A 9,793-nucleotide genomic window follows, 5' to 3' on the forward strand; every position below is an offset into this window, starting at 1 on the left:
GGGGTAGTTTTATTATTGCCATTTATTTCTCTCCTAGGGTGTTATGTTCCTGGCCATGCATCCAGATTTTCTATTGAATATGCACATTTTCTATACATATGATCCCATGTGTTTGATCTGGGGATTATTTGTTTTTCTATCTGTTTTCCTCTGTTGTCAGTGAGAGCGGTAATTCTAGTTACTGAAAATAAAAGTTTTTTTTTAATACAACACTTGAATATAACCATCTAAGCAAATGATTGCCGAAGATTATTCTTTGTTCTCAGTAAAAACAACACAGTGCAACGACATACTGGAGGTTATTCCGGTTGCTTGGGCCCTCCACACGCACACACATGCACGGAGGACCGATGTTTCTCTTTGGCACATGCGCATTTCTGCATGCGCCGGGTGTGAGCAACCACAGTGCACCCTTTTGCATTTGTGTACTCACTTTTAACCCTCAGTGTTGTTAATTGTAATGCATTTTACCCCTACAACTATAGCCGCACTCATCGTTGTTGCGATATGGGTGATCGTGTCTGTTTGTCGCAGAAAATTTGCACCCTTGGAGCAGAATCGCTCCCCTGCGCCATTGCCGTTTAATAAAGTTTCTATGATAGCAAAATATATACGCACAAGTGTGACGACGGCAAGGATGAGCGGGATGCGGTCATTTGTTATACAGCATGATAGTCGACAGTCATTAGGTCAACATGGGAAAAGGTCGATAGGGTTCTAGGTCGAAAGGTCATTAGTTCGACAGGTCGTTAGTTCGACAGGTCATTAGTTCGACAATGTCTAGGTCGACAGTGAATAGGTCGGCATGGGGTTTTTCACTGTTTTTTGAGCATACATCTGCCGACAGGCGGTATTTCATGCTCTACCGTCCACTAGGGCGTGGTGAGAGAATAAATAGTGTGCCAAGGCACCGTGCCCGACGCATAGCGGTGCACTTTAAACTGTGTCCATGTCGACTGTGTTGACATTCAGGTGAAAAAATAGTGAAAAACCCCGTCGACCTTTTGACTGTCGAACTAATGACCTGTCGAACTAATGACCTGTCGAACTAACGACCTTTCGATCTAGAACCATGTCGACCTTTTTCCATGTCGACCTAGACCCATGTTGACCTTTTCCCATGTCGACCTAATGGTATCGACCTAATGACTGTCGACCATCATGCTGTAGACCAAATGATCCCAGCCCGAATGAGCGTATATACATCTGAATGTACTTGTCACTGCCTGCCATCTATCTATCCAACGCTGTATATTGTCATTTCTAATATAATCTAATCTCCTATTGTATTACTAAACGAGAGCTTTGAGGAGAACAGAGGAAAATTCCATTTGTGGCATAAAGGCATTAAACCAGATTTAGCTTGTAATCATATTCTAATATACTACAACACACAACATGACTGTGGATTAAGGATGTTAATCAGTCCCCTTTATAGATTTATCTATAGTTTACCTACTGAGAACAAAGCAGGGCTGCCTACTTTTTAAAGTCTCCTTTCCGGAAGAAGCCCAGAGAGGAGACTGTCAACAGCAATTTGGGGGGCAGGGCCTGATGTAGACATCATCAAGCCCCGCCCCCCAGTACTGCAATTCCCGCAATTTGCTGGTCTTCGATGAGGGGGCGTGGCTAAATGGCGCGATCATTCCGGATGAATGCAATCGTATTTTTTGGTGACAGTGATGGTGGAAACGCTGTGTTGGGAGGCACGTTTGGACCATTTTTGGGGTGGTTCGTAATGGCTGCACAACATCTAGGGTGACCAACTCATCCCTTTAATCCGGGACACATATTAATTACACAGGTTCTGTGGCTGGCTTTCACCTGGTTTTAAACTGCCACAGAACCTGTGTAATTAATATGTGTCCCGAATTAAAGGGATGAGTTGGTCACCCTAACAACATCAGGTGCAAGCCTGTAAATGATGGCCTTGCTCCTGCACTCACACTGCAGGCTGGGGGCTACCTTACATATGCAATCGCATTGTAAGGAAGGACTTTGCATGCTTGGAGACCTTGCTTTCTGCTGGGCAGCTCCTACATGCGAGAGACACCAATTGCAGCTTTGATTTTCTAGCAACACTGCAACTGATGCTGAATTAGGCCCCATGGGATTGGCTTTCTTCAAGGCTTATTCTTATGTTGCTGGGGCATTGGTTGGGGGGGGGGGGGGGGGGGGGGCTAATTCCAGATTGATTGGTTGTCAATCTATAGCCCATGTCGACAATCTGAACTGTCGACAAGCCATACCACACCCTTTGATAAAATAAAATCAAAACTGAACCTTAATTAAAAAAAATAAAAATTGTTCCTATACTGTAAAGTAATTATACTGTAGTTGTTTCCAACAGTCTTCCCTCCGACTGTAAATCTGTGTTTTACATTGTCCTCCCCTATCTCATTAATACGTGGAAGTGTTAGTGTAGCTATTTTGCAGCGCTTTTGTTTTACCGTTTCAGCGGCGGCTGTTGACAGACTGTAATTTCCAGCTGCAAAGCGCCGACACGCTCCTACATCACGTTTTATGCTTTGATCTGGGATATTGTTCTGATGAAATCAGTATATTATTCCAGTTATTACTTGTCACCATAATGGTCTGTCATTTTCTCTACATGGAGAAGATGAAAGGATGAGTGGAATGAACTCTTTATTTTACAGCTGCCGCCTTTCTACTTGGCCGCACACGTGTTTTACGAAGACTATTCGCTGAAGCAACCTTACAATACTTCACTTACTGAGAAAGAAGTCACCAACGTCCATAAATCACACCGTAAAGCAGACCCCAGTGTCATTGCTGCATAGTTCTTGGTATAAGTAAGGGAAGGTCCCACAAATGAACTACTTACTACCAAAAGAGTTTTATATCAGAGACCCTAAAACAGGGGTGGCCAAACCTGTCCCCAAGATCTACCAAAGGTGCATGTTTTCCAGGCAACCTGTGGATCTATAGTAGGAAATAATGCAGCATGTTTTAAAATGTGACAGTTAGTAATGACTACAGCTGTGCACCAGCTAGGTAACCGGGAAAACGTGGACCGTTGGTAGATCTCGAGGACCGGTTTGGCCACCCCTGCCCTAAAATATGATTCACTAGTTCAAAAAGGCAAACTTACCTGGAGTTGCTTGAAGTGATTATATAGTAGTGGTTCCATAATACAACATTATACAAAACTAGTTAAAATCCAGTTAAAATGACGGCTTCTGCAATATACTTTCACTTTGAGCTGTGACAGTTTTTATTTTCACTTTGAGCTGTGACAGTTTTTATTTTCACTTTGAGCTGTAACCGTTTATAGCCCACAAACTCTCCTCCCCACCCCCAGTCCCTATCTGCTCCTACCTCCAGTCTCTGGGCGGTATTCAATGTGAATACCTGCGAGGTGCAGCGAATCCTTTTTTGGATTCGCTGCACATTCGCCACGTTCCGGAGCCGGCGGGCTCCGGTATTCAACGAGTCAGGGGCAGCGAGCCCCTGACTGGCGAATATGAGCTCCTGCGGCGATTGCCGCAGGGAGCCTCAGGACAGTGCCAGGCAGAGAGATGGTAGTCTCTCTGCCTAGCCCAGACCTTTGTGGGGGGTTAGGTGTGCTCCCCGGGTGCCAGGCAGCACAGGCTGCCCCCCCGGGGGTGCCAGCAGGCGAGCGTATATTCACTACACAGGATCGTAATGATCGTGCAGTGAATATATGAATATGTAATGAGCGGCTCCGCTCTGGCGCCACCTGCTGGATGCTGTGTAAAAAAAAAATAAAAAAAAAAAATATTATTTTTAAAATTAAATATATATTCATGTGCTTACAGCACATGAATAAAAATAGCATGCCCCTCCTCAGAATAAAATTCCTGATTTTTTTACACCAAATGTAAAAAACAAAACACTTTATTTTAAAAGTTCACATTCCACTTCACCATAAAAAGATAGCGATTGCTACTCGGTGAATCATGGCGAAAAAAACCTTCAAATGTATTCGCCATGTGGTCATTGAATAGGGTGATTCACCGTTTTTGACAGAAATTCGCCAAACAGCACAAATTCGCCATAAAAACCTGGCGAATCAGGCTCATTGAATACCGCCCTCTGTCTTCACAGCTCCCTCTCTCCATATCCAGCAAGTATAAAACAGGTCAGTTTCCCTAGTGGTCATTACCGGTACTTCACCTCATAGAATCGAGGAGTAGTTAGCCTTTTATATATAGAAATTTTATAGAGTGGGTGTGAATGTGCGTGTGTGGGATAAATCCTGGCACAATCTGTTTGAGATTAATCTAACTTCTTGTCGCCACATGCATAGCTTCCAGGTAACCTTATAATCTTAATTCTAAACCCTAAAGACATACATATGTAAGACCAGCATCCCATCCGTCGGGATCGTCACAGCAACTCCCCCCCCCCCCAAAGAGTGTTGGGTAAAGAGAGACAATCAATCCTGTGTGTGTGGGCGCGGCTGCATAACTAATATATTTAGGTTTCTTAAGGAAGGGGGCTGGCCACATTTCCCTGAATTGGCCACGCCCCCTCCCATTACCTGGGCACGGCACAGCTGTCGGTGCCTCAGTAGGTGTCTTACCTTGTTTGCGAAATCTCGTGGCCCCAGCTGTGTCATCTGGGTCCAGTGGTGAGCCAATGATAACTTCTGACATCCAGCAGCAGCGCAACACCCCTAATCCTAACCATAACTGAAGTACCCACCCCTTGCTCCACCAGCCTGACCCTAACTTTTGTCGTTCTGATAATGTTAAGATTTTACATGTCAACATTTCAACTGTAAACATGTTAAAATATATTAATGTGTCGGTACTGTAGTATAGATATGATAAACATTGACATGACGACTGCATCCCCCAAATTATACAAATTTCTCCGCCAGGATCACAGTGAATCATGTTCTTCTTGGATGAGTGTAAAACACTGGAAACAATATAAACGGTGACATATCTATAACGGATGCAAGTTTCATGGGTCCAGGGGATCCCTGAGGTACATACACTGCACCCAGGAGAGATTTGCTGGTGTAAAGACCCCCCATACACTAGTCCTGAGGACAAGTCGGACCATTTGCCCTTGAGCTTCCCCGGCAGCTCCCCGGTGTTAAGTCTGTAACTTATTTTATATCAAACCTTCATGAAGGAGGACACAGGAAGTTCAGCATGCTTCTTTACTCATAAACTGCAGGGCAGGAACTACATACATTACAGGTATTCATACGCCAACTTACACACAAGAAATTAAGATCTGTTATATCCTTCCACGGGATACTTACACAGCAATAGGAACTATATACACCACACTCCTCCCAACTTAGATACAAGCAGACAAATTGTAAATGTAGCACTACACAAGGTATATGTTACCCCAGAAGGCTACAAATCAAGCCTTTGGGGTGCCTTACGAACTCTGTCTGGGTAACGATGTTTAAATTCCCTAGAGACAGGCTGTTCCACTGAAGTCACACCAGAAGGTTCAGGGTCAGTTGTTGTCACTAGGGGAACCTCTTGTTCAGGTGACTCCATTCTAGGCATAGGAACAGTCTCTGTAGTCAACCCAGAGGGGTATACATTTTCCTCAGTGTCAGAAACAGTCTCTGTACCAGGCCCATGGGGATAAACATAAACCCCTACATCACTAGCTTGGCTGTGTCCAGATTCCGACTCACAAGTCATCTGCCTCCTGGCCTCAATTATTTGATCAATGTGTCGACGCCACAATTCCCCTCCAACTTCAATCACATACATCAGTGGGCCAGATTTTGAAGAAACTATGCCCGGTTGCCATTTGTCTCCTCTGTAGTCACGGACAAGCACCTCTTGGCCAATGTCGAAGGATCGTGTAGGTTTCTGGTAAACCGTTTGAAACTGTTTGTTTTGTACCTTTCTTCTCACATCTGGTTTTATCAAGTCCCATTGAGACCGCAAGTTTCGCTGCATAAACAGCACAGCAGGCGGTTGACCAGTAGTAGAGTGCTCAGTTCTACGATATATGAAAAGGAAGTTGTCAATCTTATGTTGTAAAGGCAGATGTTCCTGGTGTGCGGACTTGATAGCCTTTTTGAATGTTTGTACAAATCTTTCAGCCAAACCATTAGTGGCTGGATGGTGTGGAGCTGATGTGAAATGTCTAATGCCATTATCTCGCATGAACTTTTTGAATTCATGCGACACGAATTGTGGTCCATTATCGCTGCATACTTGCTCTGGTAGACCATTTCTGGCAAAGATGGTTCGCAGAACAGCAATTGTTTTCTCAGACGTAGTGGATTTCATATTTATTACCTCTGGCCATTTTGAATGAGCGTCCACTGCAATAAGAAACATACAATTCATGAATGGACCAGCAAAGTCGATATGTACCCTCTGCCATGGAGATGATGGCCATTCCCAGGGGTGCAGTGGGGCTGTGGATGGTGAATTTTGAACTCCTTGACACCCTTCACATCCTTTTGTCAATGTTTCGATTTGCCCATCGATTCCTGGCCACCACACATAGCTTCTAGCAAGACTCTTCATTTTTACTGTGCCCAGATGCCCCTCATGTAAATTTTCCAACACTCTTTGTCTCAGTTTGGGCGGTATTACCACTCTGGAACCACACAGCAGAGTTCCTTGACAGACAGAAAGTTGATCCCTCCTGGCTGAAAAACCGTAATATTGAGCATTGCCATGTTTAGGCCAACCTTTGAGAGTTAATTCCATTACTTTAGATAAGACTGGGTCTTTCCTTGTTTCCCGATTGATCATGTCATTGGTTATAGGTAGCTGTTCTATTAACATATTGTGATAAATGTCCAGGTCATCTTGGTCGCTGGCTTCATTGCCTTGGGGCAAGGGAGAACGTGATAGACCATCAGCGTTGCCATGTAGTTTTGTTCCTTTAAACTCAATGTCATATGAGTGTGCACCCAGGAATAATGACCAACGTTGAAGACGAGCAGCAGTCATGACTGGAACTCCCTTTTGGGGGTTAAAAATTGACACCAATGGTTGATGATCAGTTACTAATGTGAACCTTTGTCCGTATAAAAATTGATGAAATTTCTTCACTCCCCACACTAGACTTAAGGCCTCTCGATCAATTTGCGCATAATTCTTTTCTGCTGCAGTCAAGGACCGTGAGGCGAATGCAATTGGTTTCTCACTTCCATCTCTTAGTTGATGTGACAACACTGCTCCAATGCCATATGGTGAGGCATCACATGCCAGTCTGATTGGCAGTGTTGGATCAAAATGAGTAAGGACTTTATCAGATGTAATCAATCTTTTTGTTTCTGCAAAAAGCTCACAGTCTTTTGTCCACTTCCAACGAGCACTTTTCTGTAATACGATTAGACACTTGATGCACCATTTTTTTTACTTGCAATAAATCGCATGTAGAAATTCTGCTTCACGCCTCACCTCCTGGCAAATGCCGCTACCAGCTCCCCATCGCCCGGATCCAGCCGCTGCCAGCTCCCCACCCCTGCACATAGGTGCGTGCCAGCGGTTCACCTATGGATCAGACCCAACACATTGTGAGTGCTAAAAAGCACCCGTGATGTGCCTCTGATGGGTCCTATAAGACAGATTGCAGGTTCAATCCAATACATCCGATTTTGGGACGATTTCTCAACACGATCTGCCAGGATCGGGTGAAATCGTCCCAAATCGGATAAGTGTATCCTTACTCCGCCATACTTACAGTACCTTCGTGAGATAACTGCACTAAGCACTCCGTGAGAAGGTGAATCTGCTGCAGTCTTCAGAGGACAGGTCCGGGCACTCACATCATTTCAAATTGCATGATTTAAAAAATGAGTGCTATGTACTGTACAGAAAGTGATACATAAGTGATGAATGGAATTAAAATATTTAAAGAATAGTGGTAATTTGATTATTAGTAAGATAAAAGCAGGGTTGCTGACTTTTCAAGTAGGGGACGGGCCCGGCAGGCATGACACAAAAGGGGGCGGATCTGTGGTAGGGGCTAATGTAATAAATTACAATACTCCAGCTGCTGCTGCTCCAGCCGCTCCCACTCTCCTTTCTGTGCTGCCAGTCCCGCAGAGTCCTGCGGCGGCTGTCACTCAATGATACCGTTACCACTGCTGCCGCTCACGCTCTCCTCTCCGTGTTGCTAGTCTCCGCGGCAGCCATCATTTAACAGGACAGCGACGCCATGATGCCAGGTACGTCATGACATCCCCCGACAGTGCTGAAAAGACCCATCGCAGGGACAGAGCTTTATCACCAGTGCTTGGAAAATTGATATGTGTAATCAATGATTGCATTACGAGTTCGGCCGATGTTATCTCATCACATCCGCATCTTTGGACGTGGGTGGTGATGAATCGGCCCCTCAGTACTACAGCAGATTCTGAAAGAATAACAGGAAAATAAATCTGGAAAGAGGGAGGAGGAGAGGTGTAAGGAATTTATTCTGTTATTCATTCAACAACAACGGTACATTGCTCTGGATCAAATCCCAGACCTCCTACTGTCTCAGAACTATAGAGGTCATTTACTTCCGTAGAGCATAGCACTCTGATATCAATAACGCAAAGCCTGTGAGCTGCTGATCTACTCTATCTAGCCCAGTTTGTCAGAGAACCACTGCATTCACCCATCTACCCTCTGCACATGTACACGCACACAGACATGAGACACGCATGCACTCACTGTTTTCAGGAGCCAATTAACCTACAGTACTGGTGTATTTGTGGATAAAACAATAGTCTGATTTCATTCACAAGAACTCATACTTACCTACCCTCCCGGAATGGCCCCGAAAATTGGGTTCCCCTCCCAGCCCCTCAGAAGGGTGGGCAAACTTCCCACATTTAGCAGGCTCATGCATCAGCCTCCGCATCGCTGCCGATCAAATACCAGCATTCGCGGCTCTTTGGGGAGGGGGCGGAGCTAAAATGATGCAAATTGTGTCATTTAGTACCACCCCCTATCCAAAGAGCCGCGAATCATGGCATTTACAGGAAACAAGGCAGGGCTTAATAATGGCAAGCCACGCCTCCGAAAGCTGCAGAGAGTCTTCTTCCATGCTTCTCCTGGAGTAGGTAAGTATGCAAGAACCATGCCCACCTCATTACCATGGTTGGGTGGCGCATACATAAGATTGGGCAAGACTCCTGGCTGCTACCTCCCCTCCCCCGCACCCATAGGATTTCTTCAAAGGATACACCCACACATGAGGTACACCTCCAGTGCTGGATTAAGGCTGCAGCCTAAGGCTCCAGGATTGGGGGGGTTATGTTCTTGTGGTGACTGCCGGATGTCTGTGCCAATGTAACTTACTGATGGACCCATTACTTTATGTACATTGTGCTACAGCGCCAGCCGGGCAGCCTAAAGCCAGGTGTATAACCTTTATTACATGCACATGGGCAGTATGACTGGCGAGTCCCTGAGTGCCCATACACGTGTGTATAGCAGCATTACATGTACATGGGCAGTATGACTGGCGAGTCCCTGAGCGCCCATACACGTGTGTATAGCAGCATTACATGTACATGGGCAGTATGACTGGCGAGTCCCTGAGCGCCCATACATGTGTATAGCAGCATTACATGTACATGGGCAGTATGACTGGCGAGTCCCTGAGCGCCCATACACATGTGTATAGCAGTATTACATGCACATGGGCAGTATGACTGGTGAGTCCCTGAGCACCCATACAAGTGTGTATAACAGCATTACATGCACATGGGCAGTATGACTGGCGAGTCCCTGAGCGCCCATACACGTGTGTATAGCAGCATTACATGTACATGGGCAGTATGACTGGTGAGTCCCTGAGCACCCATACAAGT

Source organism: Crinia signifera, chromosome 3 (assembly GCF_055691185.1).
Source record: "Crinia signifera chromosome 3, ASM5569118v1, whole genome shotgun sequence".
NCBI classification, from domain to species: Eukaryota; Metazoa; Chordata; class Amphibia; order Anura; family Myobatrachidae; genus Crinia; species Crinia signifera.